The 22,729-nt window shown below is 34.8% G+C and overlaps 1 protein-coding gene and 1 pseudogene across 5 annotated transcripts in view; both read right to left on the minus strand.

Annotated features, from left to right (window-relative positions):
- ERBB4 (erb-b2 receptor tyrosine kinase 4) overlaps positions 1–22,729 on the minus strand; it is a 1,065,595-nt gene that overhangs the window by 396,472 nt on the left and 646,394 nt on the right. The gene's annotated exons all lie outside the window — the stretch shown is intronic.
- Positions 15,296–16,019, minus strand: LOC105238651 (annotated as a pseudogene).

The following is a 22,729-nucleotide window of genomic DNA, read 5'->3' on the forward strand; positions in this document are numbered from 1 at the left end:
AAGCTCTCACTAGTTCATCCGGTTGCTGGGCCTGTGCGGACTATGGTTAGGCATTTACGAAATATATATAATTTTTAGATCTTTGTGAATGAGAACATCAATTTGACTTTAGCATATTCAGCTTTTGTAAAGGATTTAGAAACACTTTTCTGTACAAAAAGACAGACTTTATGTTTTATGTTGGGCCACTTGTTTAAAGAAGTTGATTATTATATAAAACATGCTGATCTATTGCAAACTTGTTCTATCTAATCTGTTTTTTGTCAGAGTGACAGAAGCCTCTCCTCTTCCAAGGTAAAATAGCTATGCTAATTTGTTAGCCCTTTTGTTGTCTGGTTATCAAAAGACATGAATGACACTTAGGATTTGAGAGCATGCAAATTATTTCCTAATCTTTATATATTCCCTGAATTGTCAATTAGTCTAAGAAATGAAAAGGGAGGAAAAGCATTATTCCCAACAAATCAGCATAGATGATAAACGCTTTTTCAACCGCAATTTTCTTTAGTTTTATTTTTTTTCCATTTACAGTGGATATCATTCATGTTGTCCACTATAGAAATAAGTTATCCCTAGGGCATTTCCTTTATCTCTCCTAGTTTTAGCCGTATCACTCACTGTAACAGCTGAGATTAATGCAGCTTTTCAACCCATTTTTAAGCAAGAATATTCAGATGCTTTAGCAGCTGCCCAGCTTCTTAAGAACTACTAATCCTTTAATCTCCAGACACTTTTTTCATAAAAGATTCACAAGCAAAACAAATGCAATATGGATCAAAAAATTTAATCAGAATGCTTAAAATGCAATTACATTCATCAGGGTGTTCTGTTAGGCTGGGTATTAAATCTGGGCTTTATTCAATATCCTCCTTTTATTATAAAGCAATATTTTTCCACTCTGTAAACCATCTGATCCCTAGGCTAATGTCCCCTCTGCTAAATATTAAAAAGAGAGTACTATGAAAAATGAGCTGGAGAAATATTTCACTTATTTCAATGGAAAAAGCTCAAACCGGACTCTTTCTGAAATCTTGTCTTATAAAATGACCAGATAATTTGACCACCTGGAATTGTAAAGTTACGCTCTCAAACAGTAGCTACAGGATCATTATTGTCCTTTAAATGTCAAAGGTATATCTTCCTACACACCTCCTCAATTAAGTTGACAATTTGAATTTGGAAATCATAGTCTCTTGTTCCAAATTCATTAGTTGCGATGTTTACAGGGAATGCTGGTTTCTTCATGCAAGCAGAGTGGCCCCACAATTTAAAAAAAAAAAAAAAGTCCATCTTGGTTATATTTCTCCAATTTTCTATTTCACATCTAATAGCATTCAACTGTAACAATAGCTTTGAAATAAAGAGCTGTCCAGCACAGCATGATTCTAAACAGCTGGCTGCTTCTTTTAAGTCTATACCCCAGCTATAACACGGTGGCTGGAGTTTTGTAAGACATATGGGAAGTTAAGTGAAGCAGTGGAGGGAGTTCAGGTATTTCCCCGACAAATCCATCCTTGGAGCAGGGGAACCTTACTCAAAGATACAGGTGCACCAAGGCCTTAAGCTTCGCTTCATATTTAGTAGATTATAAAATCTGTAAATGGCCCAATTATGCATGGAGCCCGTTTGCCCTGTTTTTTTTCTCCAAAAATGAGCTTCCGCAAATGAAAAAAAAAAAAAGATCGACTTTTTCATTTCTAATTTTTCCACATCAGGTGAAAACAGAAGCAAATGATTGATGCATTAGTATTTTCCTTTAATCAGTAATCGTGATTATTGCAATAATGTTAAAATCTATTATATACAATTCATTCATTTACCACTTACTATGCTCCCAACTGACCCCACATGAAGACACTGCAAGGACCAGCAAGGAGATTCAAGGTTTCAAGTGGCTCAATGCACAACTCTCTGTGTATTCTCTAAAGGCTGGGAAACTGTGACAGAGAAAAGTACCATAGTACAGTTACTGCTGTTGCTGGCAGCGGTAGCTTTCAGTTTTTTAAGACTACCTATGTGTCAGGCTCAATGTGCATTATTTTATTTCGCCTTCATAATAGCATTATGATGTTGTTCACTGTGTATTATAAGCTTGTCCCACCAGACCCCTTTGTCTAACCATGCTGTATGTGGTTATTATAATTACTCGTATTACAGATGAGGAAACTAAGAACTAGAGAGGTTGTATACCTTGAATAAGGTCACAAGGCAAGTAAGAGGGTGCACCTGGGCTTCAAATGTAGGCTGCACAACTAAGAGCCCTTGTTTTTTTTTCTCAGACTAGTGCTTCTACCATCAGCCTGTACTCTAGATTTAATTATATATCTGGTTACAAGGTATTTTGAAACTTAGAGTTTGAAATGTTATCTCCCTGATATTAGGCTCAACAGGTAAAGCATCTAGAAACCGTGACCCTGGATAAAGTGGATCTACTGCTGTGTAGAGGGTGCACCCCCTTGTGTCATGTACAGGATAGGCTACGGGCAGGCACGGTGTAGCCTAGAAAGCACAGGAAGAAACAGGACAAATAAGTTTGTAAGGAGTACAGTGTGACAAGAATTTCTGTTTTATGATGATTGAAATTGAGCCTTGATTCATGAGTTGGCCCCTAATCGAGCCTAAGGAAGTAAGATGCCACAAATCCAGGGCTTTTTTGTCTTGTGGGTTTCTCAAGTCTGCAGCCTGCATTGACCACCTGCCTCTTTAAGAACTGGGGAGTATTTAGGGAACCGTATCTGTTAATTTGTATCCTTGCATACTATTGTTTTGCTTCTAGTTTGGTTCAGAGGTAAACTGAAGGGAGAGCAATCATGAGCCTGGTCAAAATTGTTAGTCCTGTTATATTATAAACATGAATTGGTCTTTGTGGCTAATCCTGGCATATAAACATATGCCTGGAAGAACCCAGCGGGTTAAGGTTAGGCACCTGCAAGTTACCCACAGGACGTTGTATATTCTCTGAACTCTTCCTAGAGATTCCAAATGTGAAGGGCAGCCAGGAGTAATACAAGAGTAACAAACACAAATGCATCAAAGCAAATCGGTAGTTTTTCAGTGGGCATGATGCTAGCAGATGCTCAGCTGAGCTTGACATCTGTCATACTTTAGTCTTTATAGTGCATAAATTTACCTCCAAATAAGTGATTCGAATGACATTGAGCAAATCACATATAAAATGATTTTTCTCAGGGCACTGGTGGCTCCGTTGGTTAAGCATCTGACTTTTGATTTTGGCTCAGGTCATGATCTCAGGATCATGAGATCTCAAGCTCCTCCTTGGGCTCCGTGCTGGGAGTGGAGCCTGCTTAAGATTCTCTCTCTCCCTTTCCCTCTGCCTCTCCCCACCACTCACATGCTTTCTCTCTCTCTAAAACAATGAGTAAAAAAAAAAAAAAATTAAAAAACACAAATAAATAAAATAATTTTCCTCAGCAGATAATGGTCCATGTTTTCTGCATAATCCAATAATTCTCTCATTAATCTATTTCTAAATATCCTTGCTAATTCTTAGACAATGGAAGAATGTGAATAGTGGTACATACACCAAAAATAGTTTTCTTCTTCTCTGTAGAAATATGGGAAGCAGATATGTTCCCTATAAACATCAGCATGGAGAAAAACAGTGTGTGTATATTATTTATCAACCAATCCAAGACAAGTTTGATAGCAGAAGCAGGCACTAATGACCAACATCAAAAAAAGGAGAGTATTTTGAGTAAACTGAAACATATGGTCACCATATTTATAAAGTACTACAGAAGAATTTGTGCTATTATTGTATATAATTCAAAGTTTGTAATGTAATTCCTACTTCTTCATTACAATGGATTAAAGCAATTTTAATAAAACAATGCAAGTATTGAACTATTATAGTAATAACATAGAATAACTATTTTTTTCTATCCAATGTTTAATTATCAAAATGGACATATATCTTGAACAAGATTACTTTAAAATAGGCATATGGTACTAGCTCTTAGATCTTCTAAGTATGCCTTTATAGATATATTTAAAGTTACTTATTATTGTTTTAAGATATTATTAATCATTATTTTTATGTTCTTTAAAAAAAGATTTTTACTTTTTATTCTCAATATGCTAAGTTACTGAAATCTTATTTATAAAGATAAAAGCATACATAGTCTCCAAATGACATTTTTATTAAGGTCATCTTTCTATACTGGCATTCCAGAGTATAACCAAAAATATAATATCCTATGGCACAGCAAAGTATAAATGTAAAGAAGGTAGAGAATAGCACATTCTATGCACAAATAGCATGTATTGGTTTTAATAATGAGCAAGGGAAAGCCATAAAATATTCTAATAAAAGTTTCTCCATGGAGCTCAGCTTATTCATTAACCTCCTGCTATGTTGTTCAATAATATATCCAGGGTTGACCAAATTCTTTCAAGGGTGTTGCCTGCAACCGTGACATTTATGTTAACATTTCTATCTTCCACCTAAGCTCTAAGCTTCCATCACAGTTCTCATAAAATTATGTATTTGTTCACAGATAGTTGCCAGTTTTTAATTACCTTCCCTTCCCATTTAAGTTACAGTGATAAGCAGCAACTTGTCATATTAATAATTATCCTCTGGGGATTCTAAAATGCTTTGTCTAAGTCTGTACTGAAATTTCGTTATATGTTGAAGCTGAATTTTGAGTTCTTCCACTGCAAGTTTATGTTCACTTATTCTCTAAGCAGTAATCAAAAAATTTATTCACTTGACATATGTATTTATTTATTCAAAAAAGGTGAGAAATTGCTCCAAGGATTATAGAGAACACTAATATAAATAAGGTTTATTCTTACTCTCAATAAACATATAATCAAGCAGAGGAGAAAGATAATTACAGACAACCTCAAGTATTAAATAATATTTGAAAGAACAGGTACAGCTTTCTACAGGCATTCAGAAAACAGAAAGGATTTCTGGTTGGGGCAACCAAAGAAGACTTATCAGTAAGCCAATAATTGGCAGAGATGGAGGAAAAGATCATTTTGGATGGTAGAGCTGTCATGGATGAAAAGTAGAAAGAATAAGGTGTTTGAAAATGGCATTACTTCATGTGGCTGAAAAATATTAATTTATATGTATATTAATTCATGTTAATTAATGAATGGGCCAGTTTATGGTTCATTAATCAACAGTTCAATATTCTCTCCAGACAGTTAGGGCAGCACTACCTAAACTTATTTTCTTTTGTCTTCGAATTGCAGCATAATGAAGCTAAGTGATAATAGCAATTGTATTAGGATTCTGACGAGTCTAGATTCTGATGTGTTCACAATTATATATATTAGGTATAAGGAAGGATACTGGGAACTTGCCATTTGACTCTAGGGTTGTTTCAACCCTGTTCTGCCTTATAGTCAATACAATTACCGAACTGCAGCTAATCTTAAATTGTTTCAGAGACTCATTCAAAATAATTTATTTCAGAATTAATCAGCCTGCAATAAAACTGATAACAGATAAAATGGCATACACCAAATTTTAAGTAAAAATTGATAAAGATATACAAAATTCTATCTGAGAAAATGGGACTCAGTAAGATATTAAAACTGTGAAAGAAAATTCACAAATGAAAGCACCCATCAGATAATGTGAGGTAATGAAGCAAACCATGATTTCAAGATCTACAAAGAAAATAATTTATCCAATGAAATAATTTGGTAGGAAAAAAAAAGGCAAAATAGAAAAAAATATATGTCAAAAATATGTTCAGAAATTAAATTGCCTTAATACAGTTCAGTCCAGAAAATATCAGATCCAGAAAAACTGCATTAGGTCAAAGGAGCAGAAGCAAAGTATCTATGGGGTCAAAGTTATGTGGTCCAATTATTTTGAGTCCATTATAGTTTTCTTCTTTGCTAAACTAGAAGCCCTTGCATCTTTCTCATGTTCGTCTTAAGATTTACCACAAGTTTTAAAGTATGTTAAATAGGAAATACATGTGTGTTGAATAAATGGTTATGGTAAAACTGAACCTTGTGCATAATCATAAAATGGTCATATTCATCAGAATCACATGGTATATCGTGGATACTAAAGAGTACAAAAAATGGTCCTCGCCTTCCAGATGCTTTTGATCTCATTGTGATGAGAGGGTGTGTAAAAAAGCAAACAAGAGATAAATGCATTAAATGATTAGAATGAAGCAATTTCAAAATCAATTTCTTGAGAATAGTTTCTCAACACTTGTTTTTGTCATTATTCTTGTTATTCTTATTTTCATCAAAAGCAGAAGAAATATGACCAGAGGCTAAGCATTTTACATTTTATTGTTATGAAACACTCTGACTAATATCTTACCTTGTTAGGTGATTTTATTAAGCCTAAAAGAATCTGTGTTGATATTCTCTGTTCTAGTCACATTTGGTGAAACAGCCACAGAAAATAATTAAAAATATTAATAAGCCTCAGCATACATTATATTATTGCTGTCTTTATCTATTACTTCATTCAGTGTCCACTCTAGTACTTGCCTTCTGGTCTAGGCCCTCATTATTCTGTATCAGTCTCTTTTGAGTCTTCAATACCACCAATATCTTCACATTTTAATTTGCTGATTACTAGCAGATTAATCATCTAAAACCATTATCTTCCATACATCACCCGGTGCACAAGCCATGGAAAAGCTCTCTGACTTCACTAAAGGAACAGTAAGTGAGGGATAGATTCAAACTTTCTCTTAATGACTCAGGGACAGTATTATACATTTTCATATAGAGAAGATGATGGATATTATCCTGAATCTAAACCGACACTATCCTTAAACTGGAAAACACTACCCTACATAAAATCTTTGACATTGCCCACTGCAGTGCACATTACAATAGCCAACACTTTGTCACTGCCATCACTAAGCGTTCTGTCTCCTCTTCAATGAACAAAGCTTTTATTTATTTTATTTTCTGATAGACTACATTTATTTAGTTTATCTAAATAAATGAAAACAACAACAACAAAAAATGTTTCACACTTTCTCCTTTGGGATCCTACCATTTGCTGCAAGAGATTAAGCTTTTCTTAGCTTAATATCATCGAAAGAGAAGGTGAATTGCATGATCCCTTCTCTGGGGCTGCTACTGGTGGCTGGAATTTGGATATCTGCTCCATAAAATAAAAATAAAGAAATAAAAAATAAGGAGACCAATATCCCCTGCCATTGCTGGCATACTGTCTTAACTTCCTAAATTCTTAATGTAACTACTGTTGGCCTCATAGTCTTGTCACCACAGCTGACTATTGGGTCTAGTACTGCTCCTTTGTGCTTTCCTTCCACTGTCATCCTTTTCTCTGCTTGAAGAGACAGGTTTTACTTCTGAGGATGATATAAAGGATAGTTTTAAGTAGGCTAGCCTCTGAGACTCCACAAAGCTGCTGAATGCATATATGATTTGGGGCTGCAAATGCAAACTAGGTCCTCACATAATTGTCTGTGTGATAGAAATTGAACCATGAACCACCACAGATCTTGCTCTTTTTTTTTTTTTCTTCACTTACCTATACTCCATCAATAAGTTGACAGATTCAAAGTGGGAAGTTTACATTGCATTTGTTTTAATTGGGAGTCTATTCTCTTTCCATTTTAGGTCAAGGCCTTTATTCTAAGGTAACAACCTCAGTGATGATTCATTCCAGAAAATCTCTTAGATCCACTTGTACGACTTACATTAAAAATGACAATTCTCAAGGCCGGTCATAACCTACTGGTGACCTCTGGCAGATTCAGATCACTACTCCTTTAGGCAAACTCATTAGTTCTTGATTACTCAGGTGTAAAGGTCATTCGCCTCCTTCTTATGAAAACAAAAACAAAAACAGCGAGGCAACAGACTGAACTGCTGGCTTTATGCAAAATTAGTCATTGACTCAGGAGAAGAAGCATTCCCAAATCATTCCCCTTACCCCATCCCCAAACACACAATCAAAACTCCCCTGTTGTGATAAGCACTGGGAGTTATACGCAACTAATGAATCCAATATTATACCAAAAACCAATGACGTACTATATGATGGCTAAACAAAAAGCTCCCCTGTAATTATCAGAAACATGTTTTGTTTTTTCTATTTAGAACTTTACACTGTTTGTGCTGAATGATAGTCAATAATTCTGTTATTTTTGTTTTATCTCAATTGGTCAACATGCCCATGAAGGAGGACAGCAAACACTCCATGATACAAAATCCATTAGTTATAATGACTCAAAAGGAGTCATCTTCCTCCGAGTTTTGTTGTGTGTGTTCCAGAGCAAGGCTTTGATTCATTGTTTAACAGACATTTTCTTATTTTTAACAATATACCATTCAAAACTTACATCTCTGGGGAGAAAGGTAGATCTTAGACTAGAAAGAAACAATGTTATGGTTTTTTAAATTTTTTCAACTTGTAGCTTGAGAACAGAAATTATTAAGAACAACAAAAAATCAGCATTAAAACTGGATTTTATGAAACTAAAAATTCACTCTCAGTGAGGAAATATAGAGATGATTGTCAGAGTAGTTTTATTCTCTATTTTATTTTATTCTATAAAATCAAGGAGTCTACAGTTAGAAGCCCTGATTCATTAGGCAGGAAAAATAACCATTTAGATAATATTCTAATATTATGTGTACTTTGTGCATTTAAAATCTTAAATAAATATTTCATTGAAATATACATAAATGTGTGAAAAAAATTATAAATATAAATCTCATAAATTTTCACAAGATAAATTACTTATTTAATCACCACCTAGTTACGATATAAAACACTGTCAGTGCCCAGTTCCCTTTGTATCCTTTTGTAATCACTATAATCTCATGTTTCAGAAGGCAATCACCATCCTGACTTTTAGAGGCACAGATTAATTTTACTGTGAATAAATAAAATCATATAAATGAATGATAGAGTATAGATGCTTTGTCTGTTCTCCTTCATTCAACGTTATCTTTATGAGATTCAACCATGTTCTATTGGAAACAACGTTATCTTTATGAGTCAACCATGTTCACTTTTATTTGCCATATAGTATTCAATGATGTGTCTAGACCAAAATTAAATACTGCATATTCCTATTGATTGGAATTTAAGTTGTTACCAAATAATGCTGCAATGAACATTCTCAAACTTATCTTTTGGTAGACATAATACAAATATGGATATAAATATAGGTATAATTATAGATATAAATACATGATAGGCATATTTTACCACTAGCAGCTACTGCTAAGCAGTTTCCCAAAGTGACTGATTTCTTTTAGGCAGCGAGACCGCAGAGCTGTGTAGCTTAGGAAAGGCTTTTCATTGTATTATTTTTCTGAGCTTTAGCTACTCTTGCAATTTCTTCCTAGTCTGAAGGAAAGAAAGCAGATTTCTGGAGACATGAAGACCGTATTTCCATGGCATATCTCATTTTTCCCAAAATATGTAAATTTAGTATAACTATTATTAATAGAACTGTTTCTATTTTCACTAATATGTGAAACTAGATCCTCAACAATGTGATGGAAAACAAAGTAGAGGAAGAAACAATTTAAGAGCACTACTTGGTGTTGCACTGGGTGACCAAAATATTTTAATGAAGATATTATGCAACATTTCAGCCTTCAGTTTTTTAAGACATTATATTAAAAATATACTGGTATATAGTTGCCAGGTGTCATTATATGGAAAAGCCTGTATTTTCTTCTGAGTTTATATTCTTTTCACTCGTGTGTGTGTGTGTGTGTGTGAGAGAGAGAGAGAGAGAGAGAGAGAGAGAAATATTCTTTCTCTAATAGTCCTTGCCAACAGATATTTTTAGCAGTCTCCTTCGACAAAATAAAAAGTTGACAACGTTACTCTAGTCCCTCCAATTAAAAGAAAAAAAGAAATCGCTAGTCCATAAAACCTAAAAGTCTGGGAAATGTTGCTATAAAGAATCCTTTGAATCTGTGCATTTATCCTGAATTTCTGCTCCTAAAAAAATCCTCTCACCCTAAAACATCCTCATAGTAGACTCGAAGATCAGCTGCTATCATACATTTTATATGACATAGCCTCTTGCTAGAATAACTTGAAACTTACGTTTTTTCTCCTCCAGTCTTCTTTAGCATAGTTTCTGAATTTTAATCAAAACATGAAAATTCCGTTAAAAGGAATAACAGAAGAGCCAACATGGAATAAACATAAATGGCAATTTTATAAGCCTCAGCATCTTCTGAGAAGTAAATTAAAACATTTTTTCAAATACATTAGTTGCCAAATTTTAATACAATTTATCTGAAACTGTTTCATTTGGGTAAAGGCTATTACAAAGGTAAATGTGAGATTAAAGGTTAATGTTTTACATATTATGGTAAGTATCTCGGGAGGCAAAAAAATTATCTAAAAGGAAGGAATTTGAAGCTTCTACACTCTTCACTATAGGGAAATGCATGTATTTGTTACTGTAGGATTAACATACATGGGTAAGAAACTCACAACAATGAATCCCCTGTCATCTCTCTCTGGAAAATGGTGACCCCTAGGATCTAAGATGCAATGAATGGAGGGCATGATCAACGTAAGTGCACTGTAATTACTTCTGTAAGTTGAAGGTATGCATGTGTTTCTTGAGGTAACACACACATGTACCCACCTCTAGACATAACCACAGCAGGTTACACACATCTATACTGTTATTAGGGGAATAAGGCTGAGGGGGGCAGGAGAAAGTGAGGGGAAACAGAGGGAGAGAGAAAAGGGGACAGAACACACAGTCATATAGAAACCGACAAAGGGATAGGAAATGAAGAGAGTCGGCTGATGCCCACAGCAGCAAGGTAAAGCAATAAGCCAATTCAGGGAACAGAGTAGTAATCACTTGTTCTTCTGGTATTCTGACAAACTGCATAATGAAGTTTATCTGTTTTGATTCTCCAGTGCTGTTAGCATATAAAAGTATATTCAATAAATCTACTTTCCTAAACGTACAATCCAGAACTTAGGAAGTTGAAAGTTAATACAAATTTTTAGAGACAAATCAAAATAAAACCCTTCACAGAATTTAGCTTAGATTATTTTGTGCTAACTTACCAAGATTCTCCACTGAGTTAAATAAGGAACACAACAAAAACTGGGCATGGAGGGTTAACAATATCATAGTTCTCAAAGGGGCATTTTTTTCCCTACCAGCCATAAGAAATTTGGTTAGCATTTTCTTTGTTAGGTATGACAAATCCTTAGTTGTATATGCGAATAAAATTCTGAGATAGGTGTTAGAGAGAACATAGAAATATACTTTCTATTACAGTCTGGTATCTTATATGATTCTCCCATTACAAATAGACAATGTATCTTTCAATACAATGATAATATTGTCTTCTGCAGTATTACAGAAGTAGTGCTACAATTAATTTAATTCTAATAATCAAAACTATAAGTTCACTGAATTATTCAGCAAGCACTGAAATCTAAATGAGCAATCACTGCTGTTACCCAGTTCTTCGTATATTCCCTGGAAATCTCTTGCTCTAGACAAGGTCTTTCAATAGGCATAGTTCACAAATATACAATGACGGTAATTTAAGAGGCATAACTCAATCATCATCTCCCTGTCTGGTTCACACACGTTATGTAACCTTTGCCAAATTACAAATATATTTGGATTCACTATTTTTTAGGTTGGGTTTCATTAATAGTCTAAACACCTATTCATTTTATAAGCTTAGATGATAAACTATCCATGTAAATGTCTATTTAAAAAAAAATCATGCTATGTGTGATTAAGTTGAGTATTAAAACTGTCATCCTCTGTAAAAAGAAAATACAAAAGATGTACTATACCTTGGCTAATTGAATTTACATTAAAAAATACAAAATTCTGACTTTCTAGGAAAATATTCTCTTGGTTTTATGTTAGGAATAGGGGGTGGTGACTCAGTTTGTGAATTGAATTGCTCAGAATCTCACACTGAATGTAAAAGTTGAAAGCAAGGATGATAAAAATGAGACATGTAATTAGCAGTTTGCATACCTACACATGATCAGTTCTATAAGACTCACTTCTTCACTGTGCAATAAGCAGAAATGGTTAACAATAATGTATAAGAAACGCAAAATGTTTATATCCATTTCTTCCCCTATTTTTGTAGATAAATCACAAACTAGTAATTCACTTCAAACTTACAATGCAAATGGTAAGATGAAATGAAGTTGTTGATGAGATCATTACACTTCTCTCGTAAGTTTCTATAATTGTGCAAAAATATAACCACCATTTATAAGAGGTCTCTTGGCATTCATCCTAAATATTTATCACTTATCAAAAATCAAATTTGATTCTGGAAGCCTGTGTGAGAAAAGCCATCAGCCAATTTCTACTGTAAGTCACAAATTTTCATGAATAATAAGGAAAGGATGCCATGATTGTATGATGTTGGACATAAGAAAAAAAAGATATTGTCTTTCACTCTGTAATTTGACTCGATTTGTGCTTTTTAATTACTCCAATTATTTTCTAATAGTTCAACATTATTCTGATTAATTTCTAGCTACAGGGTCTTCAAAAGATTGTTATAAACCTAACTCTCTGAAATTGCTGCTTTCTTCATTTTAGCAAGCACCAAGAAACTCATAAAACAAGTTTATTCATGTCAAATTTTAGATTAAAAACAGATTGCTCCTTTTATGTGATAACAGAGTTGAAGCAAAATGAAGTCACCTCAATTATCATTGTCCCTGGGTTTTATTGTGCACTACCCATCTAAGATAAATAATTACCTAGGCCTTCTAACTTGCAAGCGATTCACACATTTAAAAGTCTGTAATTTTCTGCATTTCTGCCCCCTTGCTGGCACAATTAAAGTTTACTGACAGTAAATATTGTAAATTTCTATTTTTTTTCCATAGAAATACCTGATGCTATGTAACTAATAGATGACTTTCCGAATTACAAAAATCTTAAGCAAAATAGGAATATTTATGAATACGTCAACACTGGCAGAGAGTTAGATTCTATGATAAATAACCAGTAAAAATAATGTGGTATAAAAATAAACTATTTCTTAATGCTGTTTCTTGTTGAGATAAAAGGAAATATATCTCAAAAAGAATTAGGGAAAAACCAAAGGCAATATTGATAGAATGCAAAAACAATTTGAATATAACCACCACCAACACTACAAAAAAGACTACTGATATTAGCTAGAGGCTAATGGTGAAGTACTTAGACGTTCAGCTTTATGCTAAGTTCTACAGAAGATATACATAGGCTCTCTGTCAATCTGTTATATGCAGTGTCATTCTATCTCACTGATAACATGGTGTATCCATGTGATGTGACTAGCTAGGAATCCCTAAGGACTAAAGAGACAAATAGACAAAAGTGATCTGAGTTCTCAGAGGAAACTGAAGTGGATAAAAAAATTAGGTCTTGGGTTATCTTTAAGAGTTAAAATAGTTATAAGGGGCAACCCCCAGGCTCAGTTGGTTAAGCAACTGACTCGTTATTTTGGCTCAGGTCTTGATCTCAGGGTCATGGTATGGAGCCCTGCATCAGACTCCATGCTCAGCGGGGAGTCTGCTTGAGGGTTCTCTCTCCCTCTCCTTCTGCCCTTCCCCCCTGCTCTCACATTCTATCTCTAAAATTAAAAAAAAAAAACAACTTAAAAAAAAGAATTAAAATAGTTATGAAAAACAAAGAACTATTATAATTCTAGAAGAGGTGGGGTTTGAGGCTCAGAGACACAAGGAAAAAACAACTAAACCGAACCACTCAGAAGGTGGAATAAGTGTATATGATCAGTAAACAATAAGGAAACCAATGAACTAGAACAGAGGATCTGTAATGCTGACTAATGAGGTAATAGAATGATCATATTACATTTTTGATTACACTCAAAACCAACAAAGGATTTTTTTTTAATTTAAGGCATAAATAGATAATGTCATGTTATAAAAAAGGGCAATTCTTTTTATATTTTTACCTTTACCATTTTAAATTACTTAGTTGTTTGTGTCTGAGTCAATATAAAATGTATTCATTCAAAAAAAAACTTTAATTGACCTCACTGTTATTGAAATATTCAAAGACGCTAATAAAAAGAAGAGCTGAACATGGCTTTAAAACCTCATTTACAAGTCTGGTTGTCTGGCATGCAGAACAATCATGAGATCTAGAAAAGTGTTCATTTCAAGGGAGAACTCCAAAGTTTTCCATGTTGACTTTTAATATTGCCCCATGTTTATTTGCTAAAGGGATAAAAACAATAATTTTACAATTTAACAATAATTACATGATGATAAAAATCACAACGAATAGTTTTTAAGTCCAAATTAATACTACAAAATCTGTTTCTTATTAGCAGAAAATAAAAAGTTTTCATGCTGTTTTTAATTCAGTTAAAAATATTACTTTGCCCTTAATATTTTTCTTTAAGGGATGATGGCATTTTCTTTTGGTGTCATAAATCAGAAAAAGTTATTTCCCATAGAGTCCTATACACACATCTACAGAAAATGTTCATAAATTAAAACTAATTAGAATAATTCCTCAGAAGAACACTGCACACTTGAAACTCTTGCCTTTTTAATCACAAATTAATGCTGTTTCATCATCTATTTTTGTGTGATACAGGAAAAAAAGCCAGGAACTTTGAGAATGGGGAAGAAACCTTGTAAATGTGTAGTACAGATACTTTCCTCAAAGAATTTGAAATCGTAAATTGAACTGTGTAAAACCGTAGATTTTTTTATCATTATTTTACCTAGAAAAAAAGGCAATTTCATATGCTAAAACCTAAAAATAGGAAAGTATGAGTGAGATAATATAAAGCACTTCAGCATAAAACAAAATAGGAAGCAACATTCTGACTCTGACTCAATATATGAACCTATGGAGATCTCACAAATTCCTAGACATCTGAACATTCACTGGAGAAATAGATAGAATCAAACATGTTATTTATTTATTATTATTATTATTTTTCTTTTTTGGTTTTCTTCGTTCTTGACCCCCTGCCCCACTGTCAGGGCTCTGAGTCAGGAGGCGGAGTGAGGCACTTCAGAAGCACTGGGATAGAACCCAGTGAGCGTCCACTGCTGGTAGCCACAAGGGGCCAAGCCCACCAGGCCTGTCAGGAGTTCCCACAAGTCCTGCTGCCATATTGAGATTTCCTCAACACCTACCCTCAAAAACCATGTCTGCACATTCAGTATCTTTGTCATTTCTTGATTCTCTTTCAAACCTCTGTTGATGCCCTGACCTTGGCCACCTTTTTGCCTCTGTCCTCTTCTAGACTGTTGCACTGCTCTTGGTCCTTGGCATCAGACCCTTGATGCTCAGTCCTCGGGACTGTTATCACTGTCTATGGGCAGCCAGGTGCCACCCATGGGCATGGGGGACTTCACAAACCCCTGCCCTGAATTCACATCAAAAGGATCATTTTCCTCCTCCTGGGGCTCTCTGTGGCACCCTCCAGGAGCTCCTTCTGTGCCTGGAGCACCCACTCCAGGCTGCTGCAGGCCATCTACTTGTCTAGAAGCTGGTGGTTCAGGTCCAGGAAATCCTTGCCCCACTTAAACTTCTGCAGCAAAATGACAGTAAAATCCGAAGGTGCAGAAGGTGGAAAGAAAAACCTCCACAGGGAACAGTTTGAAGAGCCAGACATAGTTCACAGGGCTGGCAGCCACCTAGTGGGTCAGCAGATGCGAAGGCTCTCTGCCATCTTCCCAAATGGCATGTCCTCCACTCTGGCACAGGAACAGTCCATGAGAGGAACCTCTGATGGTGTCACCAGCTGCCTATCTGTGGGGGACATATGCCGGGCACCCCTGGGGCTGAGCACGAGGCTGCCGAAACTGTGGCCCACACACAGGTAGCACACCAAGCCCAGGAGGGTCAGCTTGTGGCTGATGCTGTGCCAGGGTCTCAGGGGACCAGCTTCCATAGGGCATGCAGGGCATCCCACTGAGCCCAGGCCACCATCATCTCAGGCTGCTGACGGCTCCACACCAGTAGTGGCCCTGGGAAAGCCCTACAAGGCCCCCTAGTGCTCCCTGCACAGCCTTGCTCCTGTAGCCCAGAGGCCCAAGGGCCCTGAAACTCTCAGGAGGGTCCCTCAACCACCATTCTAATTATCTTTTAAACTAAATAACCCTAATAATTCAAGTAGTCTTTTGATTACCTCAAAATCATGCACATGTTGGATATATGTAAATCCCCAAATAAAATTTAGATATATTGATTTGATCGGAACTCTTTTCCATTCAAACTCTTAAAAACCAGGGGCGCCTGGGTGATGCAGCGGTTAAGCGTCTGCCTTCGGCTCAGGGCGTGATCCCGGCGTCATGGGATCGAGCCTCACATCAGGCTCCTCCGCTATGGGCCTGCTTCTTCCTCTCCCACTCCCCCTGCTTGTGTTCCCTCTCTCGATGGCTGTCTCTCTCTCTCTGACAAATAAATAAATAAAATCTTAAAAAAAAAAAAAAAAAAAAAAAAAAAAAAACTTAAAAAACANGGGAAAATTTTTAAAAATATTTTTTATTTTATTTTGGTAGGTTTGTTATAAAGTTTTAATTTCCAGAAACTATAATTTTGGACTTTGGGGCAATAGCTAATGAAAGACCCACAATTTAGGGGTGCCTGGGTGCTCATTCAGTTAAGCATCTGCCTTTGTCTTAGGTCATGATTCTGGGGTCCTGGGATGGAGCCTCATGTCAGGCTCCCTGCTCAGCAGAGAGTTTGCTTCTTCCTCTCCCTCTGTCCTCTGCCCCCTGCTCATGCTCTCTCTCCTGCTCTTTCTATCTCAAATACATAAATAAATAAATTAATTAATTAATTAAAAAGACCATTTAAAATATCAAGTTGAAGTATTTAAACACAAGCATCAAATAAAAATAAAAATGTAAGTACCAAAAGCAAAATATTAAGATCTTTATCAAAGAGCATTCATCTTGGACTAGTTAACTCCTATCTTCACAAATACATAATTGTATTTATCCAACAGTTTCACTTATTTTTAACATATCAATATTATTTTAATTTCTCTCTATCCTATACTTTTTCTTATGTTTATTCTTGTAATCATTGTATTGTTAATTCTTCTCCTTTGCTCCCAATATTATGTCACAGTATTGAGTCCTGATTACCTAATATCCAAACTAGGAAAGTTAAAGTATAGGTTGTAAGAGAGAGAAAGTTAAAGAAAAAGAGGGACAAGAGAAGGAGACAGAGGGAGATGGAGGGCGGCAAACAGAAAAAGAGTCAGCAAGAGGCTTTTTCATCTATATTAATGAAAGGTACAAATTTTTATCTAAGTAATCAGGATAGAACCTTAAAGGTTGATGTGTTCAGTATATATTTGTTAAAGATAAGCACTTGAGGAAAACAGATATTGTGAAATAAGTTTAAGTTAAAGAAGAACAATACTAGAATCAAAGTAACCATTTAGAAAACCCAGGTAGTATTTCCATATTTATACTTCAACGCCTTATGCTATAATAATAAATACAATAGACAAAAAAATGTGAAACATTACAAAATATGACAAACAAGAAAATTGAAAAAAAAAACACCCTGATTTTACTCATAATTTGATACTGAATAGGAAAATGTGGTAATATTAACAGAAGGTTCAAGGTAACAAAATATCTTACCTCTGATTTTAAAAGCATGAATTTTGTTTGGGATGTTTTGTTGGAAGTGATAATTGGGCACATACATATTATTTTGGAACTCATATTGCATGTATTTACTTGGATTAGCTTTCCCCTAAGCAGTCATTGGACAGTTATTATTTTGAATACAGAATAGTCATTCTAAATGTTCTATATTTATGTATCAAAAGACTTGGGAAGAAAGAATTGCGCACATAACAAATCCTTCCGTATCTCTGTCTTGATGTAAAGTGATGAAGACTGATGAGAATTGTCCTAATGACAGTCCATTGTGGAAGGAATTTAAAAGTTTTATTGTGGGTATCCTGTTTGCTTCGTCCTATGCTGTCCACTAAAAAGTCTACAGTTGCTTCCTCCTGTAATTAGAATAAATGAAAACTTTAACTGTGACCTATAAAAAGTATTACATGATCTTCTCCTGGCCTCCACTTGACCACATCTCCTATTACGCTTTTTGTTTACTATTTGGGCTTGTTCTGTTTTATGATCATGACCCTCTTATTCCTGTCTACGGACACCTACGAGATGTCTGCCTCAACGAACATTTTGTAGAATCTAGTATCAGAAACTCAAGAAGTCATGCCTAAAGATTCCTAAATTGTTTGGTCAGAGCTCTATAATATGCATTGTGTTGCTGCAAAAGTATAAGCATAGATCTCAGAGAGCCTGTTAGCGTGGGACCATCAAAGCAAAGTCCTCTGATAATATAAACATTGCTCTGATCATATCTAAGACTTAAAGGGTATAAATTCTTTTTAGTCCTATAATCAACTGTGAATTATTTGAATGAAAGAGCAAATGCAGACTTTTATAGACATTTAAAAAGTGAGCCTGCAAAACAGAATTTGTTGATTCTGTGAATAATATTAATCGCATTGCTTTTAAAATGTATTATCTAAGCTCGTTTTCCTACAAAAATCTTCAATTACTTGCTAATAAAAGCAAATATAAATTTTAAAATATACCAACAGATCTATGACAACAAACACATTGACCTAAATTACCTGGGATTCTTATTTTGCTTTTTAAGTGCTCTGTAATTCTAATGTAATTGAAGTATACAAGTATTCTGAAATGTCACAGAATATAAAACATATAAAACGGCAACTTAGTCTGTAAATTTTTTTCAGATGCTTATTAATTTTGTCCAATGTGGATAAAGAATGATATAGTATAGTTAAATCATTGTATCTGCTATACACTATATTCCTTAAGGGTTTTGACTCAGCTATATAAAAGCAACAATCCAGGCAGAAAATTGGCAAATGGACCTGAAACTCATATTTTCTCCAGTGAAATCATCTTATAATTATTTGCAAGAATTGAGCATTTCTGCAAATACACAGATCTGCACAGGACAAAATTTACAATTATATAAACACACATATCATCCAGAATTTAAGTGATAAAATAAGGATAAAATTAATGCAGAAAAATAGTAATATATAATATTTAAAAGAAAGTTTATAAACTTATAAAAATAGTATGACATCAGAAATGGTAAGACCTTAAACATAATTTAAAAAAATCACATGGAATGCCATTTTATATGTATATGTATTTTCTCATAAAGTGCATTTTTTTTTTTTTTTAAGATTTTATTTATTTATTCAACAGAGATAGAGACAGCCAGCGAGAGAGGGAACACAAGCAGGGGGAGTGGGAGAGGAAGAAGCAGGCTCATAGCAGAAGAGCCTGATGTGGGGCTCGATCCCATAACGCCGGGATCACGCCCTGAGCCGAAGGCAGACGCTCAACCGCTGTGCCACCCAGGCGCCCCCATAAAGTGCATTTTTTAATGAAATCAGCTGTTAGGTTGAATCTTTGTGGGGCAATTTAAACCCTCATAATATAATAAATGTTCATATTAGAACCCTGTTTTCCAGCTTTTGCATTACACATGCTCATTCCATCCCATAATAATTAATCCCAAGACTGAGGAACTCAACTGCTTTGCTCTAGAAATCACTAGAAATCACTCTTTGCTTTGCTTTTCAAAGAAAAGCATAATTTACAATCATAGCATCCACTTAAAAATGGAATGAGATCCATATAACTTTTTACAGTTACGAGATCTTACTATGAAATCTAGGACTACATGCATATGTAGATGTCTTTCCTGGGTACTAGCTCCTCCTCTGATTAATGCCCATCCTTGCAGATTTTAGGTCAGACTTTTGTAGATAGGTGAGAACCTCCTATGTTTAGAGGAGGGTGAATGCCTTCTTACAGTGTTGAGGGTCTCTCCTAGAGAGGGGTGGAAAGTTAAGCTAGAGAGGAAGATAAGGGGTTTCCGGAAAAGAAGTTACTCTTAATCTCCCAGAAAATTTACAGTTGAAGTAGTAAGAATTAGGAAATTAATGAAATTCTACTGATCTCTAGCTATGCTTCTCTCTTCAGGTTTTGCGAACTCAAATCATTCTTGTACCCCTACGTGGATATTGCTAAAGAGAGTTATGGATAAATTTTTCTAATATGACTGATCCTTCGAAGTGAAACATAAATGGTTTATATGAATTTGTAAACTAGATGCCACAGTGGAGACGAGCCATAGGAATATGTTAGCGTGAGTGCAAAAATACAGAACTGTCTTTTAAAACCAATAAATAACATTCATAAATGATCATTTCTGTCTTTTTAAATTGATGCTATATGTCCTGTAGCTCAGCTGTTGGTTTGTGTTTTGGTGAAAGAAATCCTAATTGATCCTTTTTAATTTCCTTTATTCCATGGTTGGTGCCTGATAATCTACATTGCCTATTTTAAAATATATTGAATGACTGAATTAATAAATACTTTAAAAATTATTTGGTGTCATTGTCCATGCTTTTTCACTCTATCTCTCAATTTTTTTTTCTGCCTCAATTTTTCACCAATTTCTGAAATAAAGCCTCAAGCTCATCATTTTTAAAACGCCTAAGCCCCAACTTCCCTCACTTCTCATAAGGTCTATTGCAACAGCCTCCTAAAAAGTATCTTAGTCTTGATTTTTTTTCCTAAACTATAAACATCGTTATGTTACTCTCTATTAAAAAAAAAAAAGTTTGATGACTTGCCATTTCCTCTAAGATAAAATCTAAATATCCCCCAAACAGCACATAAGCCCCTTTGGAATATTCTCTCAACAATTTTTCATTTGATTTTTAATCATTTCATTACATGAACCCTTTGATCCAATCACAATGAATGGCTTCAATCATGCCAGAACATGCTATGTTATTATGAAAAGCAGTATAGCATGTGGTTAAGAGTCCAGATTTTGTTGCCAGGTTGCCCGAAGCCACACATATGTGAGCTTACATCAGTAGGCAGCACAACATTGGTATATTATAGCAGTATGATAGCTCCTCCCATATGCAATCACTCTCCTCTCCCTGTATCTGATTAACCTACCTTCCTCCTGCTCTAGGGCATGCCTGTTCACTTGTAAGACTTGGCTTAAATGTAACCTCATCTAACATTGTATCTCCAGCCTTCCCAGTTGTTATCCTACAATAATCACTGCATCTTTATTATAGCATTTTATCAGCTAGGAGCATTTATGGTCTGCTTACATTTTTTCTCTAACACTCCAAATTTGATTTATTAGACTGTGGAGGCCAATTTGTTATTTTAGTAACTCTAGTACCTAGCAAATTGCCTGACACAGAAGAAAATTTCCAATAAATGTTGAACTAAGTTAGGTAAAATAATGCAAAAATTAAATCATATTGCTTAAAATACAACATTAGACAAAAACAAAAACCTCAGCTCCAACATGTATTTAACAAACAGTTTTATATTCTGAATGCACTTATTATATTTTTCTAGGAGTATTACAAAATATAAATTATATTAATATATTTAGTAAGTCTGTTTCCTTCATAATTTTAAGCTGTCTTTAGTAGTTTCTTCTAAAAATAGCCCTATAAAAACCTGTTTAACTTTTTTCTGGGTGGATTGTTGGTTATTATTCCTTTGAGAAACAATAAGACTTCTAAGATTATCTATGATTTAGACCAACTCATATTCAGTAAGAGCCCACTGTCTTCCTTGAGATCTGATTTTTCTAGGACATGTCTCAGTACCCATCACCTTGCTTCTCTTTCTCCAAATTGTTTCCTTCTCCTTCCTGTCTCTTCCACCACTCATTTTGGGATTACCTATACGATTGTAACAGAATCTCTAAAATTATAATTAAAAAGATTATTCCATTGGTGAGGATGTGGACAAAGGGGAATCCCCTTGCACTGCTGGTGGGAGTGCAAGCTGATGCATCCTGGAAAACAATATGGAGGTTCTTCAAAAAGTTAAAAATAGAACTACCCTATGACCCAGCAATTGCAGTACTAGGTATTTACCCGAAGAATACAAAAATACTAATTCAAAGGGATACATGCACTCCAATGTTTATAGCGGCATTTTCTATAGTAGCCAAATTTTGGAAACAGCCCAAGAATCCATCAACTGATGAACGGATAAAGAATATGTGGGGGGAGGGGTGTGTATACAATGAATATTACCCAGACACAAAAAAGAATGAAACTTGCTATTTGCAATGATGTGGATGGAGCTAGAGAGTATTACGTTAAGTGAAATAAATCAATCAGAGAAAGGGGAAAAAAGAGAGAGGCAAACCAAGAAACAGACTCTTAACTATAGAGAACAAAATGATGGTTACTAAATGGGAGGTGGGCAGGGAGATGGGTGAAACAAGTGATGGGGAATAAGGAATACACTTGTGATGAGCACCAGGTCTTGTATGGAAGTGCTGAATCGCTATATTGTATACCTGAATTAATATTACACTGTATGTTAACTAACTGGATTTTAAATAAAAACTTAAAAAAATTATTTCCGTCTAGTATTCTATAGAGTGGGGAGTAAAATGTAGACTTTTTTTTTCCTTCACTAAGCTATACTGTGAATATTTTGAGGGAAGATATATCTATACCTAGATGTATATTAATTTCTGAATTTTTTTTAAAAAATTGTATTGAATTTAAATTAAAAAAAAAGAAAAAAATAGGTCATTCATTTCTCCCACCTGCTCAATCCCTGCCTCTTGAAATCACCAATCAGTTCCATCTGTGAGCTTAGATTTTTTTTTATTCCACA

This window comes from Ailuropoda melanoleuca, chromosome 2, assembly GCF_002007445.2.
Source record: "Ailuropoda melanoleuca isolate Jingjing chromosome 2, ASM200744v2, whole genome shotgun sequence".
Taxonomy (NCBI): domain Eukaryota; kingdom Metazoa; phylum Chordata; class Mammalia; order Carnivora; family Ursidae; genus Ailuropoda; species Ailuropoda melanoleuca.